The 14,295-nt window shown below is 42.2% G+C and overlaps 1 protein-coding gene and 1 long non-coding RNA gene across 9 annotated transcripts in view; one reads left to right on the top strand and one right to left on the bottom strand.

Annotated features, from left to right (window-relative positions):
* NFKB1 (nuclear factor kappa B subunit 1) overlaps positions 1–12,426 on the bottom strand; it is a 57,566-nt gene extending 45,140 nt beyond the window's left edge. For 4 of the 8 annotated variants that reach the window (NM_001396395.1, NM_001396396.1, XM_046939919.1 and 1 more), the window contains exon 1: positions 12,198–12,426. The gene's annotated coding sequence lies outside the window, so the exon portion shown is untranslated. Of the gene's footprint in view, positions 1–8,317; positions 11,059–11,481 lie in introns of those variants that run through there. The other 4 variants (XM_015285417.4, NM_205134.2, XM_046939918.1 and 1 more) reach the window with 4 other exon arrangements.
* LOC121110726 lies at positions 3,952–8,322 on the top strand. The gene is made up of 3 exons (XR_005859698.2): positions 3,952–3,996; positions 4,338–4,554; positions 5,140–8,322. It is a non-coding gene; the product is annotated as an uncharacterized LOC121110726 (long non-coding RNA).
* Positions 12,427–14,295: the final 1,869 nt, after the last annotated feature.

The following is a 14,295-nucleotide window of genomic DNA, read 5'->3' as shown; positions in this document are numbered from 1 at the left end:
AACAAAGAAAGCACTCTGAATCTTTAAACAATAAAAAGTCTTAAGATCATTAACGAATGAATCCCAACAGCTTTCTTGTGAAGTACTACTAAATAAAAGATTAGGATGTCCAAGAAAGAACATTCTATGCTTTTCTTTAAATAATAATAAAAAAAAGAGTCAAGTATTGACTCCTTTGAAGCACCTTTATTTCCTAAAGTCGACAAATGTTTGGCATCCAGACATCTGTAGTGCTGACAGTGACAATTATGGCTACAAAAAATGTAACCCTCTGTAGAGGTCTTGATGTCAACGCTGGTCACTGGAAAATTTTAGCCTGCCTTATCTTTCCAGGACACGTAATGGCAAGCCAGTAGTGGAACCTGGAAATTGTTGTCGGAACTTTCTAGGCCTGCTTTAAAATACAGCTGTTACTACTTCTTGTGTAGACATTATTGAAAGAATTACAATTCCATTTGTATTGATGTTGCTAAAAAAAGCTTTCCAAGGCGACACCTGAAAATAACGATAGTGACAATTTCAAGAGACTCATGTCTGCATACATGCAGACATTCTGAACATGGGTAATAACTAATAACAGTTACAAACGTATTGCTGGCACTCATATTCCACCACAGTGAACATGGATCATGTTACAGAGTGAAACGGTAAACAGGTAAAGAAAAACTGAGTCACTACATGCACTCTGCAAAAATTAGGCAAACATCCAACAGATAACCGGAATATTTGGATGTTTCACTTTGATGGAGAACTCAGACCATTAATGAGCTTCAGTGACAACACACAGCCATCCATAATACAGCAGGAGAAAATTGATGAAAATGTTAAATGGTGAAAGAGGAGACATTCAGTACATTCATGTATTCCAGCCAAAAGAGGTCCACATGGATAAAATGACTTTTTAACCTAGAAAATAAAATCACTTGCTTGTTTATAATTCAATTTTAGAACAAAATATTTACCAAGTAATACCCATTTGCTGTACTTGAGCAAATATGAAAGAATTGGTCATAAGATTTCAGCCAAAAAAATGAGTAGTAGCTGTAACAGCCACAGATATTCATACTGTACCTCATTACCTATCACTTGAGCATTCTAAACACCAGCCAGTCATGTTTCATAATAAGCACTTTCTGTAAAGCACTATTTTCACTAATAATTTGTTATTATTAATACAAGGCGTTTTTAACAAAAACCTTCTGTGTAAATGAAGTTTAGATTCTGAAAGATGTTTTTCTTTGATTTTATATTTCCATAAAAAGATCACAACACTCATCACTCATTGACAACTTACTAAAATCACTGAAAAAACAAATCCAGTTTTTGGCAAACACTTCCAACTGAAGTGATGTTATGGTGAACAAGCTGAGAACCTCAATAGCCAACGTTTTTTAGGAAGTGCCGGACTATAGCCACAGCTGCACACTGACCAGGTAACCGTAACCGCAAGCAGAATAAAAACTTTTCCCACAAGTCTTGTTTTGTCATCTCCCATATTTAATTCCTTACTATTTCATGAGTCATATAAGCAAAGTTAGGTTTAGAAATACCCAAAATTCCCAGATAACAGTAACAGAGATTCTGAGGAACTAAAATCAATAGCAACTGTCCAGTTTGCTAATTGCATACTTCTTCACAAAACTTTCAAACAGAATATCTCACAACTTTTTATCTGTAAGGCCAACAGGATGAACTTAACATAGTTTTCTACCACCTTTGCCCTACTTTGCTTTCTTTGACTGCATCACTCTCACTCCAGCAGATCTCTGTGGGAAAAGGTTTGCAAACCTGTGATTTTGTAGTTGAAAAATGTTGTAGAGGCACTACTCTTGAAAATTTCTAACTTAGCGACCTCTGAGACCACAGTTAACTCAAAAATAAATGTCTACTAGCATCAGTCCTTCAAATTCACCTTATCAGAACTGCTATTTCTGTTGTTTTTTTTTTTGTTGTTGTGGGTTTTTTAAGGGGGGGGGGGGGAGGGGGAGGACGGAAGGCAGGAGGGCAGATCCAAGGAATAACAACATCCCCAGAGCAAAAAAGCAGTCACTAAAGACGAACGTTCCATTCAGAAGCAAAGTTGCTACCTGCATACCGCTCAGGCACTGCAGTCTGCATTAAAATGTTTGTAACCAGACACTAAGAACAACCTCTCAAGCACCAAAAGCACAGGTACCTCTTACTTAAGCTGCAGTGCGTGGGGAAAGGTTAAAGACATTCCCTCTAGTGTGAATGCTAAGCCAGTTTATTATAAATACGGGATGACTTAGATGTGCAAACATTCAGCTTTGTGTATATAGATTGACACTCAAGTGCCCTTTCAGGGCCTGAACAAAAATTAACCCAGCAATTTAAAATGAACCCTCTAAATGCCTGAGAACACTCTCTGTTTTATTATATACTTTGTCCTCTTTCAAAGACAAACAAAGGACAAAACTGTTCCAGGAGTACTACCTCCAGAATAGCATTTTTGCTTGGCATTTTTTTAGTTATCAAATCTCTAAGCTTCCTCTTCTTCTAAGAAGACTGTGGCAAATCCAGGAAATGTCAATAACATGACAGGAAAAAACTCACAAACATACGCACAAAATCAGACTGTATCATTAAAGACAGAGCCTAACACTTAATTGTTTATCTTTTAATTGCCCTCTCCCCATATTGCTTGAATTTCTATGCACCTTCCCAGCATGCATAAAAGATGAGCACCTACCACGAGTAGCTTTGTCTACTCTCGCCTTGTGAAGAGAGGTACCTGAGCCACGGTGTGGCTCAGAGATCGTTCTTATTCAAGCTGTATATGCTACTATATTCATCTTAGACATGTCAGGTCAGAAATACAACTCTCATTTGAAGATGACTGGATTAAAGCTGTTCTGTGGAAGTTCGTTTTACCATATACGTCTGGATCCCCATACAGACTTCCAGATGCCAGAAACTGTACTGCAAATTTGAATTACAAAAAACAAACCCTCCACGTGACACCACAGTGAACCACGATACCATCTGCCCTGGAGAGCTTCTGAAATCTTTCAGACAAGGGCACGCAGGAACTAAATGTTTCAACTCACAGTAGTTTTCAGTGTGAATATTCAATGAAGGGTGAAGGAACATCATTTTGCTCGTAGCACAATGGGAAACCCTAAAATCTAGTTAGATTTGTTCAAAATCACACCGCTGCACCTACTGAGGGAATTTAAGTGTGTGTGTGCACATGTGCGCACTCTTCCTCTCTCCCCCACAGTAGGTTAGCTACCCTCATGAAAAGAGTTTTTAAAAATGGTTAAAAAAAAACAGCAGACAGATATATGGATTCATACACACGTATGGGACCTGACTGGATTGCACCAACCTAACAAACCAACAGATCATAATGGCAGATAGTTTGCCTCTCTCCTCCTCATTAATACCTGAATAATACCCGGTACAAGCAGCCACTGACGGAAGAGTACAGAATTCATTTATTGTATTCTGAATGTTTATTTAAGAAGTTCCATATGGATCGGATATTAAAGTTGGAAAAAATCACAATTCATTTAGGAACACAATTGCAAAGACAAACATAACCTAAGGGGACTAATAGAAATCCAGCTTTAATGTGTGATCCAGACACTAATACCCAGTTATTGAAGAATACTTCTCACTCACCAGATGCATGCCATTCAAAATAAATAAATAAATAAATAAAATCAAGACTTCAGACTCCATCCTAGCTTTGTTATCCTAATACTGACTTGGGTATAAACCTGAATAATGCATACACTAACAGATTAGGATGGCTTCTTATTCCTGCAAACAGGTGACAGAATCATTTGAATACTACCCTAAATAAGAGGTCTGCTCCAAAAGTAATGCCTCCTATACCACTATGTTGCCCTGTGATGTCAGAGGCAGGCGTTGGTGGTATGGCAGTAGAGGTTGAACCCTCCCACCAACATTCCATTCCATTTCATTATCGTGAAACACATGGCAACAGAGGGGCAGTTTGACAAGATGGCAGTGAGTGTTAAGCAAAGGGGTGAAAATGAATTCCACTATGCAGAAAAAATGGCACCCAGTGCAATTCTTACATTCATAAATGTAATCTCCATCAACACTTGCTGAACGTATATGGAGATCAAATAGTGGATGCAAGTACAGTGAGGTGGTAGGTGGAGTGTTTCAGCAGTGATGACAGTGTGTCACCTGTGCTGGCAAAGATTTTATGAGCACAGCATGCAGGCCCTTGTTCATTGCTGCAAAAATGAATAGCTAATGGTAATAACTATGATGAAAAATAGTTTGTAGCTGAGAATCTGCTATATCAACTAATGCTCTTGTGATCTTTGTACCTGCTGTAGTTTCCATGGAAATAAACAGGAGGCATTACTTTCAAGCAACCTAAACAATTGCAACATCCCCCTCAGCCCCAGAAGAAGTGTGAGCTTCAATCCCCCGATTCTGAATAGTCATGTTTTGAAGTGCACTGGTGAACTTACAGATGAAGATAACTCTTCGCATAGGACCAGCTAAAAAACACTGTATATGCTTCCTTTCCCAGACCTTCAAAGAGACATGGTAAGCGTGCCTCTACTTTTCATCTGTGAACATGCTGGGGATTTGTTCTTCTGGTTTTTGTTTTATCAGTTTGCAGTGACAAAGGATCGAGAGTTTCACCAACTTCTCTATCCCACAAAGGCTTTCCTCATCATAAATGAGAGTGATGCACAGCTGAGACTCAGCAGCCACTCATCTCTTAAATTTCTTAAATCTCTTAAACTACTGTGACATAATGCCCATTATATTCTCAGAAGGTGAACACAAAAGACTTGCACATACACTTGCAGGTGTCTGCCTGCTGCTGTGTTTTACAATATAAAGCGTCAACTCATCTTCCTAAAACATGTCCATTATTTTTTAACTAGTTCACTGTAAAGACTGAGCTCAGGATAGGTTAATATTTTATGGAAAAAGGTTTGTTTATAGCACAGATCAGCTTAATGGGATAGAAATAAAGACATTCGGTAAAAGGCAGACTGGAGGTATGTATGTTAGTGGGTGATGATCTTTATTACTCAAAGATCATTATAGTCTCGAGCTGGAAATAGACTGACAGTTTAAAGGAAGTTTTCATTTTGAAAAACATCCCTTCTCACCTTTTAGGGTTGGGATTCAAAAAGCAAAGGTAGCCTCAAGACAAAGAGAAACACAACTGTTACACTTCAAGTGACCTGACATACTGAAAGCACTTCTTCCTATATTTTTTTTTCTAGCAGGGTCTTTTCCTCTTTAATTTGGCTTTCATTGTAATTTAACTGTTAGAAATAAGTTTCTTCCATCAGACACAACAAAAATTTGCTGTGGTTATGCTCCTAAGCCTACATATTTTGCTTATTAAAAATAGGATTAAGGATGAAAGAGAGACAAAGACTCTTTTTGTTTTTTGTTTTGTATGTATACCTAATCCTACGTGCCCTCCATCTGGGCTATGCAACACAGCAGACTCTCTGACAGCAGAGAACTATACTCTTTACAAGAAGCATCAAGTGCTCTGAAATTCTCTAGCAGCCTTAATACACTGAGTTAGAAACAGTATCTGCTGTACTGTTCAGTCTCTACAGTGTTTCACCTGGTATCCTTTACTTCTCTATTTACCTCTTCAGAAGTATCTATCCATCCCTGCTCACTTTTCTAACAATCTGTATATAGAAAACTGTTTCAGACCAGCATTTCCAGAAACGCAGGGAACATTCTGTGCAATACAGATGCCGCAAACTGCCAGGTAGGGCTGGAACCATCACAAGAGCTGCAGTGAGATGATTTTGGCTAGATGAAGAGCAACAGGCTGCTTGGACAGAACAGAGATACTGATACAAGACATATAGACTGAAGCCTTCAGTAGCATCCTGGAGCTGGGGTGCTGCACACCTCCTATAACACCCAGCCTTTTCACCTTGCTCTGGACACCTTCCCATCTTCATCCAGCACTTCAAGTCCCCTGAAATCCAACTTTTTTTCCCCATAATACTATTTGCACAGCTCAAAGGGCAAAAGCCTTTGGGGCAAAATATATTCATAGAAAAGCATGCAGGGAAGGGGAAGGAAGTTAGAGAGCTGCTGTTATCTACTCCTGCCTAGAACAGCAGGTTTAGATCTTCTGAAGCTTCAAGACACAAGTTGTGTCACAAACCTACAGCAGTTAAATATGTATTAAATGGACAAGCTTCCTTTCTTTTAAGTTCTTCTAACCACTTAAAATATTTAGAGCTTAATGAAAGATGTTTTTCTTAAGAAAAATGAACCCATTTTTTGTTAAAAGAAATATAATAGAGACTACTGTACAGGCAGGGTTCCAAGCGTTCGCTGGCATTTGGAACACATTGTCCAAACCTGCTTAAAGCAGGTCTATACAACTAGGCTCCAACAGCTGCTACCTACCAGCATCCTGCACTTCCAACACCGTGTGTAAATGGAGCTTCTGCAGAAACTGTTCCAGAGGAAGAGCAGGAGGGAGCAGGGAAAGGGAGGGAAAAGAAGGGAGATATCTCCCTCCCAAATACTAGGAAAGCAAAATCTTAACACAGAAAAGGTTTTATCTATGGTTATTTTATTTACATTGTTCTCAATCACTCATTTTGTCTGCACTCATTTTAATAAATTACACTGTTTCTGAAGTCCCTGGACAAAGGTTTAGAGTGGACAAAATATTTATCATTTAGTTTAATATTGTCCTGGGGCCCAATCAGGAAAAACAGAATAAATGTGAGCTATAGACGTACATAAAGGTTTTCCCAAAAGGATGAAAAAAGTGCTACAGAAAGCAACCCCTGGGGTTATTCAAAATAAGAGGTGATTAACAGCTGCAGTATTCTGAAACATACAGAGTAAACAGAAACAAAACAATATGAGAATGTCATGTACACTTTTACTCACATTATGATACAGACATCAAACACAAACAGAAAAGTATGTTAAAAAGCATAAAAGCAGCTGCTAGCTTGCTTAAGTTGACAAGAAGCCCCCATCAATTATGGTTGTTGGGTTTTTTTAAGGAATTGTTTTAAAAAATGGATTTTAACATGAAATTTGAAATTTGCTTTTAAATGTTATAAAACAGGAGAAGAAATATTAGTCATCTATAACTTCAGTGCTGCGGAGGGGAGTTGTTTTGAGTAAACTATGCTCTCAATATAAATCTCAGTGTTCAACTTCTGCAGTAAAAGTGTAGGTAAGCTGTGCTTGCTATTTCCTTAAGCTAACACACAGAATTATTACCTATAATAAAAGTTTTCAGTACAAGTGCTCAGCAATAGGAAAAGAGTTGTGCAGAGGCTTTTCTTTTTTTAGACACTACTTTCCTCTGCAGATTCTCATCCATAGACTTCTGAAGCTGCAGTAACACAATCTAACCCTAGATGACACACAACTTGTCTGTTTGTTTTTCTAGTACACCAGCACAAATTGCCTCCCCCTGTTATTAACAGGGTTTGCTTATTATTTCCTGTTGGATGGGGCGGGGAGTTGTTGGTGTGTATTTTTTTTTTTTTTTAATTAAAAAAATGCTGACATAAAATTTTGGAATATTTTCTGAGATGTACCATTGGACAACAGTACTACAACTACAAACCACTTGGGAAATGAAAGTGATCCAAAAGATTAAACATTTCAAAAGAGTGCAATACTCGGAATCTGAAACTTTTAGTGCAGAATTACCTACAGGAAATGAAGAGTCAGAATTATTAACCCACATAATCACCACGTTAAAAGGAAAAATTATAGCATAAGGAAACTTATTTGGCAGATAATAAAACAGCTGTTGGTGTAGTCCAGTTACTAAGTATCTTTACAACTGAGTTTGCTGCCTGTTTTAATCCTTTACTTGATGCCAAAGCAGCAAACCAACACAAGAGGAAATGAAATGCCCTAAACACAAACTGTTTTTCCAGGACAACATTAGAAGAAAATTAAAATGTTTTTATTAAAACACATTCAAAACAATTTAAACCAAAGTAATAAACTGTATTCAAATGTGTCAGAGTGTGCTTATTGCATATACTTAATACTAAGTATATGTAAAAATACTGAGGTTTAACACAGCAAAACAACTCCAGCAACTGCACTGTATTTTAGCCACAAGGCAGTAACTTTACTTGAAGTAACGTAAAAATTGTGTTAAAAAGCTGTTACTTTTTGTATAGATTAAGAAGAATCACTGAATGTTCTTTAGGAACAATCCTAGTTCGTATAAAATTGTTCAAAGCCAAATACTAACTCAAAGAGCACAGACATACCCACTTCAGAAGCCTCAAGTGAAATGAATCATCAGTACTAAAGAGCAAACCTTTTCCTTTTTGAGGAGAGAAAGAACAGCGCTGCTGAGAAGCTAAACAACAAGGAAACCCAGAGGACCAGTTCACATAAGGCTTGCCATATCAGAAGCTGCTTTCACACAGGTTCTGAAGTCCTACTGAAGGACAGCCTCCATTTAAAGAACACAGCTGCAAAGGAGGGCTCAGAGAGCAGCAAGGGCAGTTACCACTGCAAGTACAGCAGTGAGCCAATGAATCCTCGGTATCCCTTGAGTTATCAACAGCCTCTGAAAATATACCTTGGCAGAAATAGTTGGTTAAAGAAGTGACACGGTCAGCTGAACCATGCAGGTCGAACTGAGAACAGCATCAGTGCAGTTATGCCAAGAGCCCTAACACTGAGGCGTCTCAATCTTCCTCGGCCCACAGCTTAAAGCTACAGCTGCAAGTGGTCACTATGGTTTTTATTTTCCCCTCCATGCTTTACAAAGAAATAATAAAACTCCTTCAGCATTAATTTTCTCCAGCAAGCTCTAATGTAACAAAGAACATTTAGACTAAACTAATGCAACTTAAAACAAAAACCACTCGCTTTGATGACTTCATGTGTGTTACAATTCGTCCAGAAGTATGCAAGCACACAGAAGTACGAGTTTCAAAACAAAACAACACAAACACACAAAACTCAGACCTACTTTGCTTTTGATCTGTGATACCAGTGCAGTTTGCTCTATGGATTGGATTCTAGCTTAGCTAGTTCTGTGTTTTAAATGAAGAGAAAAAGAAATGTGACGCTGATTTTAAGAACACCAAAGCTGAAAGGGGAAAAAAAGAAATGCACGCAGTAGCAACACAACTTCCTCCCCACACACGGCCTGCCAGCTCCATCAAAATCCTCAGCAAATGCTTTCACCTCGAGACCAGAACCATCTGAAGCATCTCTTCGAACCTTAGTTCCCAATCCGCCAGCAGCGCTTCAGCAAAATAAACCTTTCACTGAATTCTTCCTATGCTCAAAATCGGATGCAAACATTGAGCCTGGCTGACCTAAGGGTGCAATTAATGACAACTGTAATTATGACGTTTACTGATGCAGAGCTTCATGAAAGGTTCACAGTTCATTTACTGGACATCAAATTACAACCTCCATTCCTAAAAACCCCGTGTCAGCTGAACACAACAACGACCAGAGTTTCTTTTTCATTATTTAACCTGAAACGTTCTCTTTTCCTTATCTGTTATTTTGTGTCTGAGAACCAACAAGAAGCCATCAATACATTAGAAAAAAAAAAAAACACCTTTAGAGTTCTGTTTACTTAAAGAAATAGTAACAATTTTCTAAAGTCAGACGTGTTTGTTCTCATGGAAGAGTTGGCACACATTTACAGCCCTTAAAGTAGGAAGATTTTAGTGAGTGAGTTTTCACATGATCTATGTAAACATAGAATAACTGAACAGAATATCTTAGGACCGCAGGATTTTCGGACCAACAGCTACACCATAAGTTCTGTTCTTAGTAAAAATGATAATATTGCTTTTCACCATACGTTTACAGCTGCAAGACATTCACTATGCACACATATAACTACTAAGGGAATCTTAAGCCTGCTGGGGGTCCTTGGTGGTAAAGACTTCTGGGCCTTCAGCTTGGTTCCTGTCCCTCCAGAGCCACGTGTGACGAGAAGCATGATAAAATGAATTCCAAACTGCAAAACTGCACTTGGCTTTGGACCTTGCGTGTATTCATCAAGGAAGGCATAGGAAGGCTTTGGGGAAAGGGAACGATGAAGAAGAGGAAATTTACTTTCATGAAAATTAAAAAAAAAAAAATCTATTAATTAACAAATTTGAGTCAGTTGTATTTATGTGCAAGTGCCCAAATATTGGAATCACATAATGTTACCTCAAAAAAAAAAAAGTACATTTGCACTTATTTAAATTTATTTAGAAAGTTAAATGCAAAGCAACATCGACAAACAATTGCTACTTGTCAATGAATGGAGCAGAAGATGTTACTGTGTGCATGTCAATGAAGCAGGGCTCTGCCTTTCACCCTCTCACCCTGACCAAAGATGACTTTTTCCTCTCCCAGCACGTTTACTTCATCAGCAAACTTTTCTGATTTCAAAAACATCATGCAGGCACTGACTGAACTAAATGTCTACGAGCATGAAGTTCACTACATTACAATTTTTAAAAAACACAGAATACACACCATGACATGAAATGAAACAAAGCCATTCTCATTTTTAAACCCTTAACTCTCTTCCAAGTATTTTCATTACTCACAAGACAATTTCATTTTGTGGTGACTGCTGTCAATCAACATTTCTTTCTTGAAAAAAAAGAAAGGGGGGGGGCAGAGGACAGAAAGAAGGCAGCATCTTCCTCGTCTTAATATTTCTGATTAAATCATTTTAACAGGTCTTTCATGTTTTGCAGTGCTAAGTTTCCTTGAAATCTCTGAAAACACTACGGTCAACCCTGACAACAACACTTCAGGGGATCACGTTGGTCAAATTATTGAGCCACAAAGGTTTACAGAACAGAGAACCTCCGGAGAGTTACAGGCTGCTTTTTCCCTCTTTCATTTTCTCAATTAAACTGCAGTCATTTCTGCAAATTACAGAACACTGCAGACAGGATGACGTCTCCAAATGACATCTTGGTTAATGCTTTCCTAGAACAGACAGCCGGGAAATAACAAAGCTGCTTTAACCAAAACATTATTGCAGAAGCCAACACTTTGCAGCGCACAGCACACGCTCCAGATGTAAATAGGAACAAAGAGCCCTATTTTCAACCTGTTCTGTCAGCCCAACAGCGGTGGCACTGCACAGCACCTTCAGCCTTGTAAGGCAAGCACTGGGTGAGGGAAAGTTCCGCTCAGTACTGAGCGTCTCTGTTAAAAGAATAAATCAGAAGAGGACATCTGAAGAAGGGAACTAAACATGGCAAAGATTAGAGGTGCTTTAAAGCAGTTGTTCAGAGTCTGTACCGTTTTATAAAGCACTACCCTTTAGCAAAGGCTCAGAGCATTTTTAAGCAGGAAGGTGAAGCGCAGTACCAAAGTCAGCGGGATCTCTGCCTCCGAGCCTCGTTCAGAAAATGCTCACAGGCACTCCTAAGTCACTGATTTGAATGCAATTACCGCTGCGCACCGCATTACGATAACGGCCACGTAACATCAGCTCACCTGCGCTACGGGTCAGAATCAGCCACCAGCGCTGCCCTGTCCCGAGTTACCATGGGAGCGCGGAGCATCAACGGGTCCAAGCGCCCGTGCCGAGGAGCGGCCGAACGCTCCCGCTCCCTTCGAAAGAGTCCTTTCGCCGTCCTTTCCGGCCGCCCCGCCGCCTGCAGGCAGGCAGCGCGCCCAGGCGTGCCGCAGCCGGGGCGGGAGCGTCCCCTCGCACCGACAGCCCCAGGGCTGCGCGTCCCCCGCGGCCAGCACCGCCACGCACCGCCGCGGGGGGCTCCTTCTCGGCTCGACAGACTTCTCAGCCACGCACCGTAACAAACAGCGCGACGAGCCTCCCTGCAGCCACGCCGGGAAACTTGCTGAAGAGCAGCGACGCGTACGAACGCAGCGCGACCTCTCAAACCCGCACCAGAAGTACAAACAACAACAAAAAAAAGGACGGCCGGGCGGCGGCGGCCGCCCTTCGCGCAAACTCGGCACCAGGAAGCGGGGAGTGCCCGCGCCCCGGCCCGCCGCCGGTGTCCGCCTTCCCCCCCCCGCGGCTCCGGCAGCCGCTCCCCGCGCCTCAGGGCCCGGCCCGGGGGTTATGCTCCCCGCCCGCGGCGCGGCACGGCGCGGCTGCCCGCCCCCGGCCCGGCTCAGGAAGGGCGGCCACCGGGGGTAAACGGGCGCCACGGCAGGGCCGGGCGGGAAGAGAGCAGCGGGCTCACCTGGATCAGCGCAGGGCTGGTTGAGCCGCGCCGTCGTCGCCGTCGTCGCCTCCAGGTCCCGGCCGCGCACCCCTCAGCGCCGCGCCATGTCAGCGGCGTGACGCCGCCCGCGCCCCGTCTCCTCGCGGACTTTCCCTCGTTTTTCCCTCCTCCGGCCCCGCCGCCGGCCCGCTGGCGAGGGCAGCCGAGCGGCACCCCGGCCCGCACGGCCGCCGCCTGCCTTCCCTCCGCCCCTGCCCCCGGCCCGCCGCACTTCCTGACTGGAAATTCCCGCTGACGCTCCGGCGGCGCAACGGCCGCGCGGGAGAGCCGGGGCGGGGCGGGAGGCAGCGCGCGGCCGCTGGGGGGCGGCTCGTGCAAGGGGCTCGTGCGGCCTCGCGCCCCCTCAGCCCGCGGCGGGAGCGCCCTCAGCGCGGCGAGGGGCAGGTGTGGGGCGGCGGGTGTCAGAGCGCTGCCACGGGCCCCGAGAAAGCCCCGAAAGGGGAAATACGCACGGAGAAACGTAAGCCTACTGACGTAGTACCTTGCCATTAGCTTCTTTGTGAAAGGAGGTTTACTGATTGTCTGCCACCTGAAAACAGCAGGGAGCATAGGCTACGCAGTATCCTGTGGGTCCACCCTGCCTCTGGCGGAGCAGATGTCCAGGCCAGTCAACTGCTGTAAACTAGCTACAACTCTCAGCACCGACCTGATTTCTCAGTGCTGAAGGCCAGCGCTGCAGAGCAGTAACCAGGTCTCTCACCACAGCTGAAGAAGGCCAGCCTGAGCCATGCATCATGAACATTTTGTGAAATACTGCTGAGCCTTAAGCCCATTTGCTGAGGGTGAGGAGCACCTCTGAGCACAGCCAGTGTGGCTCATCTGAGGCACATCAGCCAGAAACTCACTAGCACGCTTGTGAGGGGTTCAATTTTGTGGTGTCAGAGCCACCTAAGACAGCATCTCACTCATTTAACTCAGAGCTGAAAATCATAAATGATGAGAAAGGTTAAAAACTCAAACCAACAGCATCGTGAGTGAAATAATGTGATTTTTGCTTCTTGGGTTGAAGCAAGAGACTATCCAGAGCAAAAATGGAGCCAGAAGAAAAAAGGTCAAATCATAAGCAACCTGTTGATTAGGTAAGGAAAATAAAAGGGGGGAGGAGGGAGGAGGAGGGGAGTATTTTTACCAGAGAGTAGTTATGTGCCTGTATTTAACACTATATGTACAGCTTAGTCATGTCATAAAGGGAGGTTCTGCTGCTGAACACTCCCAGTCTGTCCACAAGTAGCTGATTTCATCCAAGGGAGTAGGTTCAGCTGTGCAAAGAGTTTGTCTACAAACTCTGGCTTGGAACAGAGATGTGCTTATTTGAAGTTGATAATTATGCTGTAAAAGGTGCTTAGAAATGCACAAGGTTTTGACTATCTCTTAATATAGGAACTGAAATCTCATACAGATTACTCATAAGAGTGTACAAGACGACAGTCATTTCCTTTACTTGGATTGCCATTCTGTGATGCAAATATACAGGTACATTCACCCATTGTCTTCCCAATCCAAGTTTTCACAACTCAGCAGTTCTGAATAAAATGTTTTTCCTTAGGGGTAATTCCTGTACTCCCAAGACCTGGTATTTATCTATTCCACAGAAGCAAGTACGTTGCAGTAAGCAAAGCAAGCGAGAACTGGGTACTAAAGCCCTGAAAGAAGGAAGTCTAGATAGATTTAAAATAAGAGAAGTGCTTTAAAATAAGATTAATTTGAAAGAAGATGCCGTGTCACAGCTAGTCACAGGCACGCTCACAGAGCAAGACCTGCATGAACAAGTACCAGGAAACCAGACAAGACAGAGAAGTTCCAAACCTTACGGAGACATACCTGGCAGATTTGTTTTAAAAGGATACATTATCAAATGTTCACCCTCAACTTTCCTGGTGGAATCCTAAGCAGCTTCCCTAGCCATCTAGGCTGTTAAAGAAAAATGTTTTCTAAATGATATTTAGATAGAGTATGCTTATGTCATTCCTATAACTCAATACTGTAATGGGAACATTAACTCATTAGAAACCCACCATAGTATCAGACTGTAAGTCCACAGTTCTGTAAAACTATC

Source organism: Gallus gallus, chromosome 4 (genome assembly GCF_016699485.2).
Source record: "Gallus gallus isolate bGalGal1 chromosome 4, bGalGal1.mat.broiler.GRCg7b, whole genome shotgun sequence".
Taxonomy (NCBI): domain Eukaryota; kingdom Metazoa; phylum Chordata; class Aves; order Galliformes; family Phasianidae; genus Gallus; species Gallus gallus.
This window is presented reverse-complemented; position numbering and strand designations above follow the sequence as displayed.